The sequence below is a fragment of the Triturus cristatus genome, chromosome 7, assembly GCF_964204655.1.
Source record: "Triturus cristatus chromosome 7, aTriCri1.1, whole genome shotgun sequence".
In the NCBI taxonomy this organism is placed as follows: domain Eukaryota; kingdom Metazoa; phylum Chordata; class Amphibia; order Caudata; family Salamandridae; genus Triturus; species Triturus cristatus.
The window spans coordinates 247,709,512-247,724,955 of record NC_140590.1 but is presented as its reverse complement, the minus strand read 5'-3'; positions in this window follow the sequence as shown (position 1 = coordinate 247,724,955).

Genomic DNA, 15,444 nt, shown 5'->3' with positions numbered 1-15,444 from the left:
GCTGATATGCCCTCAAGGGGGACAGAAACGCCAAACTATATGCTCTCTAAAGAGGAGCAACCCTTGCCCAAGGGGCCATTACCCAAAACAACACCAAAAAGATTCATGGTGCCCCAATGTGCCCATTCCTGCTGCACGATTGCGGTCCCAACCGTGATCGTGCAGCAGGAATGCACTTCAAAAAGACACTGGGGGAAAGGAAAAACTCTCTACTTTCCCGCTGGCGCAGGTCCCCACCCCACCCAGGAGGAAAGCTCGCCTCCTTTCTCTGTCGGCGCTGGAAGCAAATGGCTTCTAGGGCCTGCGGTCTACTCTGATGAATCCGGCATGAGGCATGCACGCCGACGCCATCAGATCACTGGGGGAGGGGGCAGGGGTGGCAGCAGAAGCTCTTCTGCTGCCATACCTGGTGTGCCATATTGTGGGGTGTCCCATGGGGGAGCACGTTTCCCCGTGGGTGGATGCAAGGACAGCTTTGAGCCATCCTCCGCACATGCCCACCATGTGAGTGGATGGCTTCAAGCAGTCCAGCCCACAGAATGGGTTAAATTGATATAATAATAATGATAACAGCAAAAAAGCAATAATAATAATACGGGCATATTTCTGTTCTAAGAGGATAAAATTATTTTCAAAAAATTGAAGATAGCAGTTCTGCCACCCCATTTTCACATTGGAATCTTTTCTTTTCCCTGTTTAGAGGCCTATTTCTTGCACTGACAGCCCTTCCTGTCAATGTTTGGCAACATTTATGATGTAATTGGTTGCACGTCTTCCTAATTTCTTTCACTCATCCACATACCTCGGAGTGGGAACATATTTTTTAAAGCCTGGACAGATTTCTTCTTCAGTGAATAGACCTACCTTGGAGAAACTGATCTAAAAATATTTGAGATTTAACTTCCCCTCCCAATTCTGGAAAGATCCAGTAAACCCTGCTTACATTGATCACACGAGTCAGGTTGTCTCCTCTTGCTGCACAAACACAACCACCACCCATAATATTGACATTGTGCTAGGCATTCTCAATGGGGTAGGATCCCGTCCTCTTCTCCTGTTGATCCAATCAGTTTTGGGACCCTATGAAGACATTCACCTCTATGGCTGTTGTCTATGGTCAAACCAAGCTTTAAACAATCCCACTCTGGAGCAGCTGAAAAAATCCTATCATGAGCTCCTGCCAGATCTGTGTGCTCATCTTACTAGTCTGATGTTCTGTACCCTGCTGACAATGGTTTAAGTAAGCATTCTTGGACTTGCTCGGTGCACTATATTGAGATCTCTGGGCCTCCTTTATGGACCCATTCCTCTTCAGCTTCTTTACATTATGTGAATCATGGTAATGATTGTGTCCATGCACAGAATGTTTCTAGTAGAAGTTCTGTTTCCAACTTGTTTGGGTTGCTGTGGACACAGTCTATGTAACCCATCCTACTTGCTGCCCATTAAAACGGCTGGATTCTTGTACTGCTTACATCACCACTTTCATAAGTTAAAATTACTCCGCAAGTAATAGATGTGCCATCCCTCAATTGGTGATAACCTTCTCTCCAGTCGTGCACATTCTAAGGCATCTCTACTTAACATGTATACAGGTCTTGCTTGAGACATCACTGGCTTTCTGTGCAGTCCTGGACTTATTTGGGTACTAAGCAGGGTGTGTAGACCAACCCTCCCTACAAGAGCTTCGTTCATGTTTGAATGCTACTTTCCGTAGCTGAGATGCCTCTCCAAACTGGCCTTTTGCCACCAAAGGGCTAGTAAACCATTAGTTTCCTACACATTTATGCTCAGTCAACCTCCGAAGTTCAGTGCACTTAGAGATATCAATGCTGCATACCAGCACATTATAACTGATAAAGTAGTTCCCCATAAGATCCTTGTGAACATTACGATGAGTGTGTGAAGGGAAGTCTCAAGTTTCCCTTCTTCCAGCAACTTACCACTTTCTTTTTCTTATAGCCTTATCTTAAGGACACACTCAGATGTCGCTGTATCTTTCTCTCTCTTTATATCTACGTCTCTCCCTCTGCCTTTTCTGCTTTGCCTGCTCTTTCCTGAGTTGCTTTCTCTCGAACCTCTCTGGTTCACTTGCATCTTGGAGATGGACTTACCTCTGACACAAGTTTGTGAATGGCTGGAATGGGAGCTGGGGGTAGTGAGTGGTGTAGAAGCGCCCTTTACTGGTGAACCTTATCTGTCACTAGGGTCTGCATTTAAGACAACCATATAAGCCAGCTATCCAAGCATAAACAAGAAAGGGTGTTAGCTCCACATATCATCCTGAGCTTATCTATCAATGGGGGCTGTATGAGAAACTCATCAACCTGCCAAGCTTCAGTCTTCCTTCAATGGGGCTCCTTTTGTAAATGTACTGGACTTTCTTGAGTCACGTGCCACCTGAAGTCAGGAACCAAGGTTTAGTATCCCTTGCATGGCAATATTTGTCTTGGCTCTGGGTCAGCCCACGGTTATAGGACATTAACTTTGATGGGCGCTGTTGCTTTTCACTGATGTTCAAAGGCCTCTAGTACCTCCGGCCCCCACAACGATAGTTCAAGCAATCTATTTATACACACGACTCGACCTATAGCTTGGATCACTCACAGATTGGAAACAGAAAGATTGTGTGGACATAATATTGTGTTAACAATCTTGAGGACCAAAATACCGAGCAGGTAAGTGCGAATAGGTAAGTATAGGTTTACTATTCTGAGCTCCATATCTGCTTATCTTGAAGATATGTGTGTGTGTATATATATCTATCTATATCTATCTATCTATCTATCTATCTATCTATCTATCTATCTATCTATCTATCTATCTATCTATCTATCTATCTATCTATCTATCTATCTATCTATCTATCTATCTATCTATCTATCTATCTATCTATCTATCTATCTATCTATCTATCTATCTATCTATCTATCTATCTCTATCTATCTATCTATCTCTCTCTCTCTCTCTCTCTATATATATATATATATATATAGAGAGAGAGAGAGAGATAGATAGATAGATAGATAGATAGATAGATAGATAGATAGATAGATAGATAGATAGATAGATAGATAGATAGATAGATAGATAGATAGATAGATAGATAGATAGATAGATAGATAGATAGATAGATAGATATAGATAGATATATATACACACATATATATATAGAGAGAGAGAGAGAGAGATAGATAGATAGATAGATAGATAGATAGATAGATAGATAGATAGATAGATAGATAGATAGATAGATAGATAGATAGATAGATAGATAGATAGATAGATAGATAGATAGATAGATAGATAGATAGATAGATAGATAGATAGATAGATAGATAGATAGATAGATAGATAGATAGATAGTGAAGGTACATTTTTCTGGGGTTATTTATAGTAAAACTTTGCTTACCTATAAAAACTTACCAACACAATATTTGTATCCTCGATATGCTTGACACAATATTTTGGTCCACAATATTTCTGTACATAGGTTTCTTTTTACAACAGTCTTCAGCCTATCCTGGGCTCATTTACCGACCGTTACAAAGTAGAGAGAAGGAGTTCTTTGCTAACAGCTCCACGTTATGCTTGGGTGATTTCTTCCTACCTTATCTTACCTTAACTTTAAGGCGGAAAGTAAACCATTCAATAGCAATATAGCCTGGATATTTATATGCTTCCCTATAATGTGTGTGTTACCACAAGTAGAGGATACGACTCTTAATATATTTTTGTTCCTATAACCGAGATACGTAATTTTGTGTAAATTCTCTGGGCCTCAGTTACGAGGTTTTGGCACAGGGCAGCACCACGAGGAATCTTATTACACTGCCCTGCGTCATAAGAAAAGGGCAGGAATGCGTTGAGATATGGCACATTCCTGTGCTTTTCCCCTGCGCTGTGTGGTAAATATTTAAATTACCTGTACTATTTTTTATGCGGTAAAGTCTAGTAAGAATAACTCAGTCAAAATAAGAGGCAGAATCCGTGGTATTAGAGGTTCTGAAAAGGACTTTATTCCTTACAAAGGAATTATGGTTCGAACCAGGCAATCATATTCCATCACCACGAAGGTTCAGGAAGAGATAGGCAATACATTATTGACAAGTAACAATATATATATGAAAAGCATTGCATTAAGACAGATGCAGGAGGCGTAACAGCTGATAATAAAGATAAGAATACACATACGTAATGAAAATAGGCGTATAAATAGGCGTATACTAGAAACGTCATTTAAAATGATGTCACAAGTGGGTGGATCCATAAGAGAATCCTGTAGTGCCAGCAGAAATATTTGGCAGAGATGCGCGCGCAGCCGCATGACGTGTGATTGACGTGCAACTAGAGGGTGAAGGGAACTTGACATTTAGCCCTACATGTGGAGACAGAAGTCTGGGGTGTCAGGACAACCTAGTCCTAAATCATATCTAATATCTTGTGTTTAAGGAACTATATTATCTGGAAGAAAAGGTCTTCGCGGACAAATCCTATTCTATACTGACTGTTAACGTGAAAAGTGTACCATATAAAGTCGGTGGCCAATCATACTTAGGAATGGAATATCCGGCACATTCATGGCAGATATGAAAGAGGACATGTTAACGTTGGACGCACATGTATTTGCGTCTTCATAGCTGGAACTGGAGGGAACATACATGTACTTGTAGCATGTACATGGAGCCGTTGGGGTCTAAGATAGGGGACACAATTGACCATAAAGAATTCATATTTCCTCATTCCCTCCTTGTCCCCTACGGACCCTCATGAAATATCCATCTTCATCAATCCATCAATCTGTTCATATAGCATCATTTGTTCTTCTTTCTTCTTCCAGGATCTTGAATGAAAATTCGAAGGCGGGATACACGATGTGGCACACAGACCACAAATCGCTGGCCCACATTGTAGACACAAGCAGCAACTGAATAGTATGAGAAAGCCAATACCTAGGAAGGATAGGATCCTCCATCCCCAGGCTGACAACACGCTCCAGAACCAACCGGACCAAGTCCAGGTGCCTGGATTCTGGTGTATCTGGCTTACGATCTTATGAAGTCGAGTTATGGCTTTATATACTGACGGCGCGTTTTCTGGTATGAAAACACAGCAACTTGATCCGATGACCCTACAAGCTCCACCCCTATCGGCCAGAATGACGTCAAGGACAAGACGATTTTGAAGAACAACAATCCGCATAGCAGACTGCTCCTCTGTTAAGTTGCCTAAGGCGGAAGTAGTTTCATTCACTACTGCTTCAAGGGTTCTAGTTAATCTACGTATCAGCTTACTATTAGTGACTGTACCTATGTAGGGAAAGAAACCTTTATTGAAATCTGTGTATTTCTCCCATGCTGTTTCAGTGTAGTCGACAATCGGGAGATCTCTCTGTTGTCTACTGTGTACTAAATGGGTATTCTTATGATAATCAGGCGGGGCTAGGAAAACAGGTGGCAGAAGGAATGCAATGTAACAGGTACCATCCCAATCTAGGGGTAGGCGTATGTATGCGGTATGACCACAGATGAAGTAAGAGTGACGGGAAACTCTAAATGTAGACTTGCCTTTATCACTGAATTCTATTACAGTGGTACATTTACTATGGCCCATGTGTATTGAACCATTCTTTCTTACACATAATTCGCCTCTAACTGGAAATACTGACATAGCGGGCAAGATTGGTGTAGCTTCGGATTCAACATTCAGGATCATGAGGTTAAGTGTAAAGTTACCTAATCCATATACTTCATTTTCTAGATCAGTCCCTGTTCTTTTGGGAAGTCCCTCCTTGTTAGGGTAGCAGACTTTAAGTAAAACTAGGTTCAGGTTTCCCCATACCCAGTTGTCTTGATAAACTACTGAATTTGAATCTAGGGAATTAATCAAACTAAACCATGCTCCACAGGAGCCATTGTGTGTGAATGGATACGGAAAGAGGGGCAGAACTCCCCTGTATTTCTGATAGGGAGGGAGTCGGCCACATATCCAACAATTCGTAGCATTGCTGGTCTGATGAGAATGATGTAACATACTAATGAATGTGTTGTTGCGCAGCGCAAATCTATAGGACAACTCATGCGGAGGTAATTCGCTAAAAGAATGTTCGGCAGTAGCATTGTAAGCACGCTTGAAAATAGGATAGTACATATGTAACAGCATACTTACAGTAATAATAATAAGACTTAGAAAAAACATAATCAACAATGTCACTATACAGTGACTATGAAGTGATTTACAGTATGCATGTTTCTTGAGCTGTTTCTGTCTATTTTTCTCTCTCATTCGGTCTAGAGGATACATGTCAAAGACTTAATTCAACCGATTCACCTTGGAGAGGACTTAAACAATCGAATTGTCTGACTTGCTAGACCTTAGTTTCAGTTTATAGTTCTCCTTTTCTGTCTTTTCAACCAAGGGAAGTTTTGAGTCAGTCTGTGAGGGAATGCAGGGCTGAACGTTTAAATCCGATGGTAGTCCATGAAATTTCTTGATATGACTCGAGTGCAACCACCCTTTGCGGCCCTCTATCTTCACGGCTGTCCTCGTGGTCAGTAAAACGAGTTTCGGTTGTTGCCAGCGAGGCTCCAACGGACTCCTTCTGTCGAAGTTCCTTACAAGTACAAGGTCTCCCGGAACCACGTCATGGGGCTTCACCTCAGTGTTATCGGGAAAAGCTGCAGCTACCTGTGAACTACAAGATTGTAGTGCAGACATCAAGGAAGCCAGGTAATCTGTCAGCATATTACAATCAACATCAGTGATCTTACGAGGTATAGGCGTCCCCCACATATTTGGTGGCCTACCGAAGATCACCTCATACGGGGATAGCCCTGTTCGAGAATGTGCTACCATTCTCATGTAAAAGAGCGCAACCGGTAAGGCTACTATCCAGTCGACACCTTTCTCTCTACAGATTTTTGCAAGTCGTATTTTCAGGGTCTGATTATGACGTTCCACGAGACCTGCTGCCTCGGGATGTCGGACACAGTGGAATTTCCATTGATAGCCTAACAAGAGTGAAATGTGCTTCATTAACTCGGATGAGAACGGCTGGCCATTATCTGAGTACACGATACGGGGCAAACCATACCGTGGGAAGAATTCTCGAACTAACTGTTTGGCAGTAGTCGGGGCAGTGTAATCTGAGACGGGATACGCCTCTGTCCACCGGGAAAGAGCGCATACAACTACGAGGACATATTTGAATCCTCGACATCGTTCCATCTGGATATAATCCATCTGGAGGACTTCAAAAGGGTGATCGGGGGGTTGAAATCCACCCTGTTCTACAGGTACGCCTTTTCCTGGATTGAACTGACAACAAATCATGCAGGTACGTACTTTCTGTTTAGCTGCTGCTCGCAAGTGTTTATTGAACCAAATGTGTTGAATACTGTCTAGCATAGCTTTCTCTCCTAGATGCGCTGGACTATGTATTGTGTTAATGATGACTTGAACCATTGAGTCGGGGAGAAACCATATAGATTTTCCCTTCGTCATCCATCCTTGATCCGTTTGGATCCCTCCTAATTCAGTCCATCTCTTTATTTCTTCTGGTGTAGCATGTGTCTGTATGTCAATTACATCAAGGGCGGGATCCTTAACTGTCATGCAGTGTGTTGGTGTCGGAACTATTGTCTTTGTCGTGTCAGTTGTATGAGTCTGATTCTGAGCAGTCTGTTTAGCTGTTCTGTCAGCTAGGTCGTTACCCTGAGAAATAGTGTCAGTCACTTTTGTATGGGCTTTACACTTCAAAATCGATATTGCAGTCGGCAGATGTATTGCATCTAACAGAGCTTGAATAAGGGGACCGTGCTAGATGTGGGCACCGTGAGAAGTTAAGTAACCTCTCTCTCGCCAAAGCACGCCGAAGTCATGGACGACTCCGAATGCATAACGTGAATCTGTGTATATGTTGACTTTCTTATTTTTGGCTTGAATACAGGCTTGTGTCAGAGCGATGAGCTCTGCTGCTTGAGCTGACAAGGTATCGATACAATTTGTTTCAATAACTTCAGTGTCTGTTGTGACTGCATAAGCGGCCACTAACTCTCCTGTATTTGTTCTCATGCATGAACCATCTACATATAATGTCAGGTCTGGATCTGATAGTGGAATATCTGTCAAGTCTTGTCTGGGTTTCGTTGTAATAGTAATAACTTCAATACAATCATGTGCCAATGGGTCTGTTCCACTTAATGGCAAAAGTGTGGCAGGGTTTAATGTACTACAACGTCTGATTTCTATGTGTGGCTGGAACAATGTCAATTCATAACCCGTCAGTCTTGCTATAGTCAAGTGTTGTGTTTGGGTCCGGTTCAAGAGAACCTCTACTGCGTGTGGTACTTGTACTGTCAATTGATGTCCTAACACTATGGCATCGCTTTGTCTGATTGCTAAAGCTGTTGCTGCGACTGATTTCAGGCACGCAGGAAGAGCCTGAGCTACGGGATCTAATGTACTAGAAAAATAAGCACATGGCTTGTGTGATCCTGCTTGTTCCTGTGTGAGTACTGACAAAGCAGTACCTTCACGTTCCGTGACAAAGAGTGTAAAACGTTTGCTGTAACATGGTGTTGCTAAAACAGGTGCTTGGCATAAAGCTTTCTTTAAGTCTTCAAAAGCTTGTGTATGTTCTGGAGTCCAAGGGAGGACAGTCGATGTCGCTGCCTCCTGTGTTGTCAACTGAATGAGTGGTTTTGCTAGAAATGCATATTGAGGGATCCACTGCCTGCAATACGAAGTGAGGCCTATGAATGCCCGCACCTCCTTTTGTGTCCTGGGTGGCGGCATGTTAACAATTAACTGGATGCGGTCGGGTGTAAGCTGTCTTCCCCCCTTGGACAGCAAGTGCCCAAGGTACACAACTTGCTGGACACAGAATTGCAACTTCGAAGGGGACACAGTGTGCCCCTTGTCGGCTAAAAAATGTAAAACCGTCAGTGATGCTTTTTCACATTCAGGATCGCTTCGGGCGGTGATCAGCAGATCATCGACATATTGAAGCAGGGCAGTGTTAGCTGGCATGTGGATACTGTCAAGTTCTCTTTTCAGTGCTTGGCTGTAGATGCTAGGACTTTCTGTAAATCCTTGAGGTGCGCGTGCGAATTTAAAACTTCGTCCATTTAAACTGAATCCGAACAAATATTGGCTTTCCGGATCGATTGGGACGCTAAAGAAGGCGTTCTTGAGGTCAATTACAGTAAAGAACGTTGCTTCTGAATCAATAGCTGTCAGTAATGAAGAAATATCCGGGACCACGGGGTATTGTGGTACAATGCATTTGTTTAATTCTCGCAGATCAATAACTAATCGATATACTGGGGGTGCTTTTGGATCAGTTCGTTTAAGAATCGGAATATTCGGAGAATTACATATATTGGAGTCGGTTTCTACAACCACTCCTTGTGCAATGAGCTCGTCAATGATTTGCAGTAAAGCCACTACAGCATCTGGCGGTAATTTGTATTGTCGCATTCGTGGTAGTACTACTCCTGTTTTGAGTGTGACTCGATATGGTGTAATGTGCATACAACCTACATCAGTGGGGCCTTGCGCCCATAAATGTGCAGGTAGATTCTGTAACCGGTGATCCATGTCTCTAGACACGTAGTGACCTTTAAAATCACGCAAAAATAGTCGTACTCCGTCCGGAGAACAGCATATTATAGCTCCTAGAGCTTTCAATGTTTTTATACCTAACAAGTTTTCTGGACATGATTTCGTAAGCAATAGATCTGTAGTCCGTGTCAATGGACCAACTGTGAATGTAAGTGGTTGCGATACTTCGTTAATAGTGGGTTTTCCTGAAAAACCAAGGGAAATATTTTGTGAGCCTGAGAGGGGTGCCCCTGGGACTTCGCTGTGACTGATAGTGGTTCTGCTTGCCCCTGTATCGAGTAGAAACTTTCGGTCTTTCCCTAATACTTGACTCTGTACATAAGGACCCTCTTGATCTACGGGAACCTCGATAAGGGGTAGGCCAACTTCCCTCTCTAGGCTATTTCATGTGTAGCGCTGATACTCTGGGTAGTCATTTTGTGCATACTGGTACATCTGTTGTGTCGTGTTTTGTGTTGCAGCAATAGGCTGTGGCTGTTGTTGTGGTTGTTGTTGTTGTTGTGGTGCGGTCTGTTGTACAGTTGGCATAGGCTGTATATTCTGAGGTACTTGTTGTTGGATCTGATCCTGTCTAGGCGGACGTGGTCTCTCCTTCGTTATACCCGTAGAGATATTATGTTTTAGAACTGCGCAATCGTGTATATAATGACCTGGCTGTTTACAATAGTTGCATGTCCCTCTAACAGGACCCGCTGAATCATTGGACTGTGTCATACCCTTTTTATGACCGTCAGCTGGAACTGACTGGGCAACAAGCATTTTCATTTTCGTGTCTTTCATACGTCTTTGTTCATGTTCTTGTTCTTCCCTAATTCTGTTGTGATGATATTGTAACATTTGTAACATCTGAGACGGTGTGTTACCTTGCCAAGTACTCTCGAATTTCAGTACTCTACTCTTAACTTGGGGCAAGGAATTTTCAACTAATTTTGTCACAAACAGATGTGGATACGACTCACTACTTGCATTTATGCCACTATTAATACCAAAACATTTTTCAAATCGGGAATAGAAATCACTAGTGTCTTCATCTTGTTTTTGCTTACAGGCTGAAATTGCACCCCAGTCTTCCTTTTTCGTAGTCAATAAACGTGGTAGTACCTGCACTAATAATCCTGGTAATGCTGTAGTCTTTTCCCCAAGCCCTGAACCTGCAGCTCGGGCCTTTTCTTCGTTTTCTAATGCTGTCCAATCTATCTTTTGGTCTCCCACCTCCCATTCCTTTTCTTTGAGTTTCTCGTAAATACCGGCAGGTAATAAGACTTTTAATATTTTCATAATGTCAGGGTATGTATACTCTCCCATGAGTAACATGTCTTTTATCTCACGGTGGAAACCTGCTGGGTCCTTGTCATGGCTAGGTACTACTTTCTTCATTTCTAATAGTTCAATTTTAGTTATGGGCGTGTATACAAACACGCGTTTAAAAATATTGTCATCACCTCTGACTGGGTGCACTTCGCGTAAGGGATTCTGTCTGTCTATGTGATACGTTTTTCTTTCCTTGGGGGGAACTGAAACATGTTCTGGGCATACGAAGACAATGTACTAGTGCCGATACTCTAGAATTTCTTTAATTAAATCAGTACCTGAACCTCTCCATTTGTTCGTGAGTAGTTCTATCAGTATATCAGGTAGGGCACCAGGATCGGAGTGTTGGCTTCTATATAATATAAGGAGGTGTTGTATCATGTATATACTAGCTAAACGCTGTTCGTCTGGGGTAAGATTCAAAAACGTGTGTGCTAGCGCATCATCACTGTATTTTTCAGAACTGTCAGCCCATTGTACTGCTGACCTGGCTAATTCTTGTTCATCCATAGAATCGAGCATGTGATACCCCCTTCGGTCTCGGAGTAATTTATCAGCAGCCTGGAATAAGTGTTCAGGGGACTTCGTATTTAGCATAGGGGCTTGAAAATGTCTGTTACATTCTGGACGTATCGGACGTATTGGATCAGTAAAGTATCTGGTATTGTTACAAGGTCTTCCCCTACCTACATAAGCTATCGTTTCTAATTGTCCTGTGGGCATTTCTGATTCTTCCTCCTCCTCTCCCTCTGATTCAGTTTTGTCTGCCTCCATTCTGGCTTTATGTATTCGTTCTATTTCTTTGCGGATCTTTCGGCACATAGCTACTATACATGTCTGTTTATCATGTTTTCCCTCTGATATATTCTGACCCCATCTGGTAAGTACTTGCATTTCATCCTGATCTACCCCAGGCCTGTCTTTGTCTCTGATCAAGCAGTTTATAAAGAAGCGTAACAGTAATCTCTGTATATCCACTTTCTGGTAATCCATGGCTTCGTCAATACTTTCAGGGCCTTGCCCTGTTTGGACAAAGCGATATATATTGTCTAGATGATTAATCATTCCTGGTAGTGTCGTTAAATATAGTGAAGCTCGTCGTATACGTAGTGATGATAGCAGCATTCTGTCATTTTTACCGGGCACTGGATCATATCTACAATCCACAAGATGTTCCTTAAACATGTCGGACGTTGCTATTTGGGGTGTACGTTGGTTTGCTAAATCTCTAAGAGACGATTTACTTCGTGACGGTGGCGTGGCAAAAATTGCTATCGTACCTCCTGTCGCACCTTCTGAGGTGCTAGGCACGAAAGGATTTGTGGGATGTAAGGTAGAAACTGTGGATGCAGGGAAAGCGGTGGAAACAGATGGACCTGTTGGATTGTGCGGAGGAGTTTGTTGTTGCGGAGGTGGGGGCGGATGATCTCGGGGTTGGGCACCATCGACAGGTGGCGTGTGTGGTGGATCATTAACATATTCGGGAGCTACATCGTCTAAATAGGAGGAAAGGAAAATATCTTTTGCGGTCTTGGGATGTGCTTTAATCGGAAGTAATGGGGGTGTCAAATCTTTCGGTATTTCCGGGGTGGCCTTAGGTAAACCTTCGGCCAAAAGAGGATACATACCATTCATAAGAGTGTTCCGTTGTCTGTCTACTTGTTCTGTTTTTACTCGGATACCTTCCTCAACTAATACGTTTTCTCGGGCTTTATTAGAGTTCTCCCTACTTTTCTCTTCCTGTCTGAGCGCTTTCTCTGTGCGCCTATGCGACTCTTTACGCCATAGTTCAATGGCATCTTTCTGTGACTGTCTGGCTTTCTTTTTCCATAATTCTTCTTCTACTCTCATGATGCAATCTGCATCCCATGTCCCAGCTGCGGGCCACCTCTGACTTTCTGCTAGATCCTTGGTGTAGTCCACCCATAAGTCAAGATATAATACGGCATCTAGGCCATGTTTATGATACATAAAGTACCCTGGAGTGTCCCTAGGTGGAATGGGAACAGCTTCTTCGAGTACTCCTTTTCTAGTTTTGATCTGTCTTAATTTTGAAAAGAACGGCATCTTTAAACCTTGCTACTTGATTCTTACTCAAACTGGACTTGAACACAATTAATACGATAAACACAATAATGAACACTCATTCATACCACAATTTTAAAACCTATTAAAACATTTAACATTTAACATTTAACGAACAATGATAATTAGAAGAAAACTAGTCACTGACATAATACTAATACTAGATAATACTGAATTATATACATGAACATACTAGATATACTGCTAAACAGTACAGATACACTGCTAAAACAGTGCAGACCGGATCTGTGTACCCAAACCCGTCATGACCGGCACAAATTAATGTGCACGTCTAAATGCCTCCCCGGCAACGGTACTCACCGGGTAGCACGGAACGGAAGGCCTCGGAACTGAACTGAACTGAACCGGACTGGACTCGACTGGACTCGACTCGACTCGGAACTTCGGAACCTGGTGGGCCTCTGTATACCTCGGATCTTGCTCTCTCAGCTAGGCTCTGGTCGGGATACTTCGCACTTCTCACCGCCTCGTCTGGGTGTTGATCGCAGCCTCAGTCACCCCCGCTTGGCCGGAGGGAGATACAGGAAATCCTGCGGGTACGCGTTTTTGTCCGTTCAGCTGTGGCAGGGGACCGGGCCTGCAACGCACCTCCGGCGCATGAGATGAGAAAGTGTCCCTGTTCGGGCGCCAATTTATGTGGTAAATATTTAAATTACCTGTACTATTTTTTATGCGGTAAAGTCTAGTAAGAATAACTCAGTCAAAATAAGAGGCAGAATCCGTGGTATTAGAGGTTCTGAAAAGGACTTTATTCCTTACAAAGGAATTATGGTTCGAACCAGGCAATCATATTCCATCACCACGAAGGTTCAGGAAGAGATAGGCAATACATTATTGACAAGTAACAATATATATATGAAAAGCATTGCATTAAGACAGATGCAGGAGGCGTAACAGCTGATAATAAAGATAAGAATACACATACGTAATGAAAATAGGCGTATAAATAGGCGTATACTAGAAACGTCATTTAAAATGATGTCACAAGTGGGTGGATCCATAAGAGAATCCTGTAGTGCCAGCAGAAATATTTGGCAGAGATGCGCGCGCAGCCGCATGACGTGTGATTGACGTGCAACTAGAGGGTGAAGGGAACTTGACATTTAGCCCTACATGTGGAGACAGAAGTCTGGGGTGTCAGGACAACCTAGTCCTAAATCATATCTAATATCTTGTGTTTAAGGAACTATATTATCTGGAAGAAAAGGTCTTCGCGGACAAATCCTATTCTATACTGACTGTTAGTGCGTGTACAAGCGTCTAGGTGTCTACATGAGATGCGAGGGGGCAGGAATCTTCCATGGTAACAGGGGCTATGAATTACTTGCATAAAGACCGCGAGGCCGGGCCCTTTGCTCGGTGGGTGGAAGGATGTTTACCTAAACTACTAGACAGGAATGCATTGGGTGAGGAGCGGGGCAGATAACTTGAAGGCTGAATACAGTTTTTGGCAGGCAACAGGCCGCGTCAGGCACCGTTAGCCACGCAGGGAGTAAGACAAAGTTCATGGATACAGATGCAGGTCCAGGCTGGAGCATTTCAGAGGCAGAAAAAGACAAAAGGCTTGATGGCAGAATTCAGGGCCTACTCGCCTGAACTGTAAAACGTGAAAAGTGTACCATATAAAGTCGGTGTCCAATCATACTTAGGAATGGAATATCCGGCCCATTCATGGCAGATATGAAAGAGGACATGTTAACGTTGGACGCACATGTATTTGCGTCTTCATAGCTGGAACTGGAGGGAACATACATGTACTTGTAGCATGTACATGGAGCCGTTGGGGTCTAAGATAGGGGACACAATTGACCATAAAGAATTCATATTTCCTCAGCTGGCACACAATGGGCTTCCTGTGCCAATGCAGGCACCCGTGCGTCATGGTACAAGGGTGTCTGTGTTGTAGGGTGTCCATTCCTGCACAAAAACAATGATGAGAGGTGTTTTCCACTTGCTATCTGTGCTGCAGAGTGCAGCACACATAGAAAGAGGAAAAACAAGGAGAAACAAGCTTTGGCATAGCCAATAGATCTCGCCTTTGGGACCTTATGTGTTTAGCCAGAACTTTTGGCTATGTTGTAGAGCATTGAGGCTGCTGTGCATTATGTTGAAAAGTTCTAATAAAAAGTGTTAAATATTTTTGTTACCTTTATACAAACATAGACAACATTATATACAACTGAAAAACCTGATTAAAAAAAGATTTTAACATAAAAATGTCTTCTGGTTTTTTTGTACTTGCACTGCTGGCACCTTCTTCCTGCCTGGTCTCGTGCTTGAGTGGAATTATGGGGAGGGTATGTTGTATTCAGTAGAGTGTAATTCTGTGGCATGTAATTCTGTGGCACTGATTGGTAATATTTGGAGTGTATGTTGCATTGAGTGCAGTATAATTATGTAGCA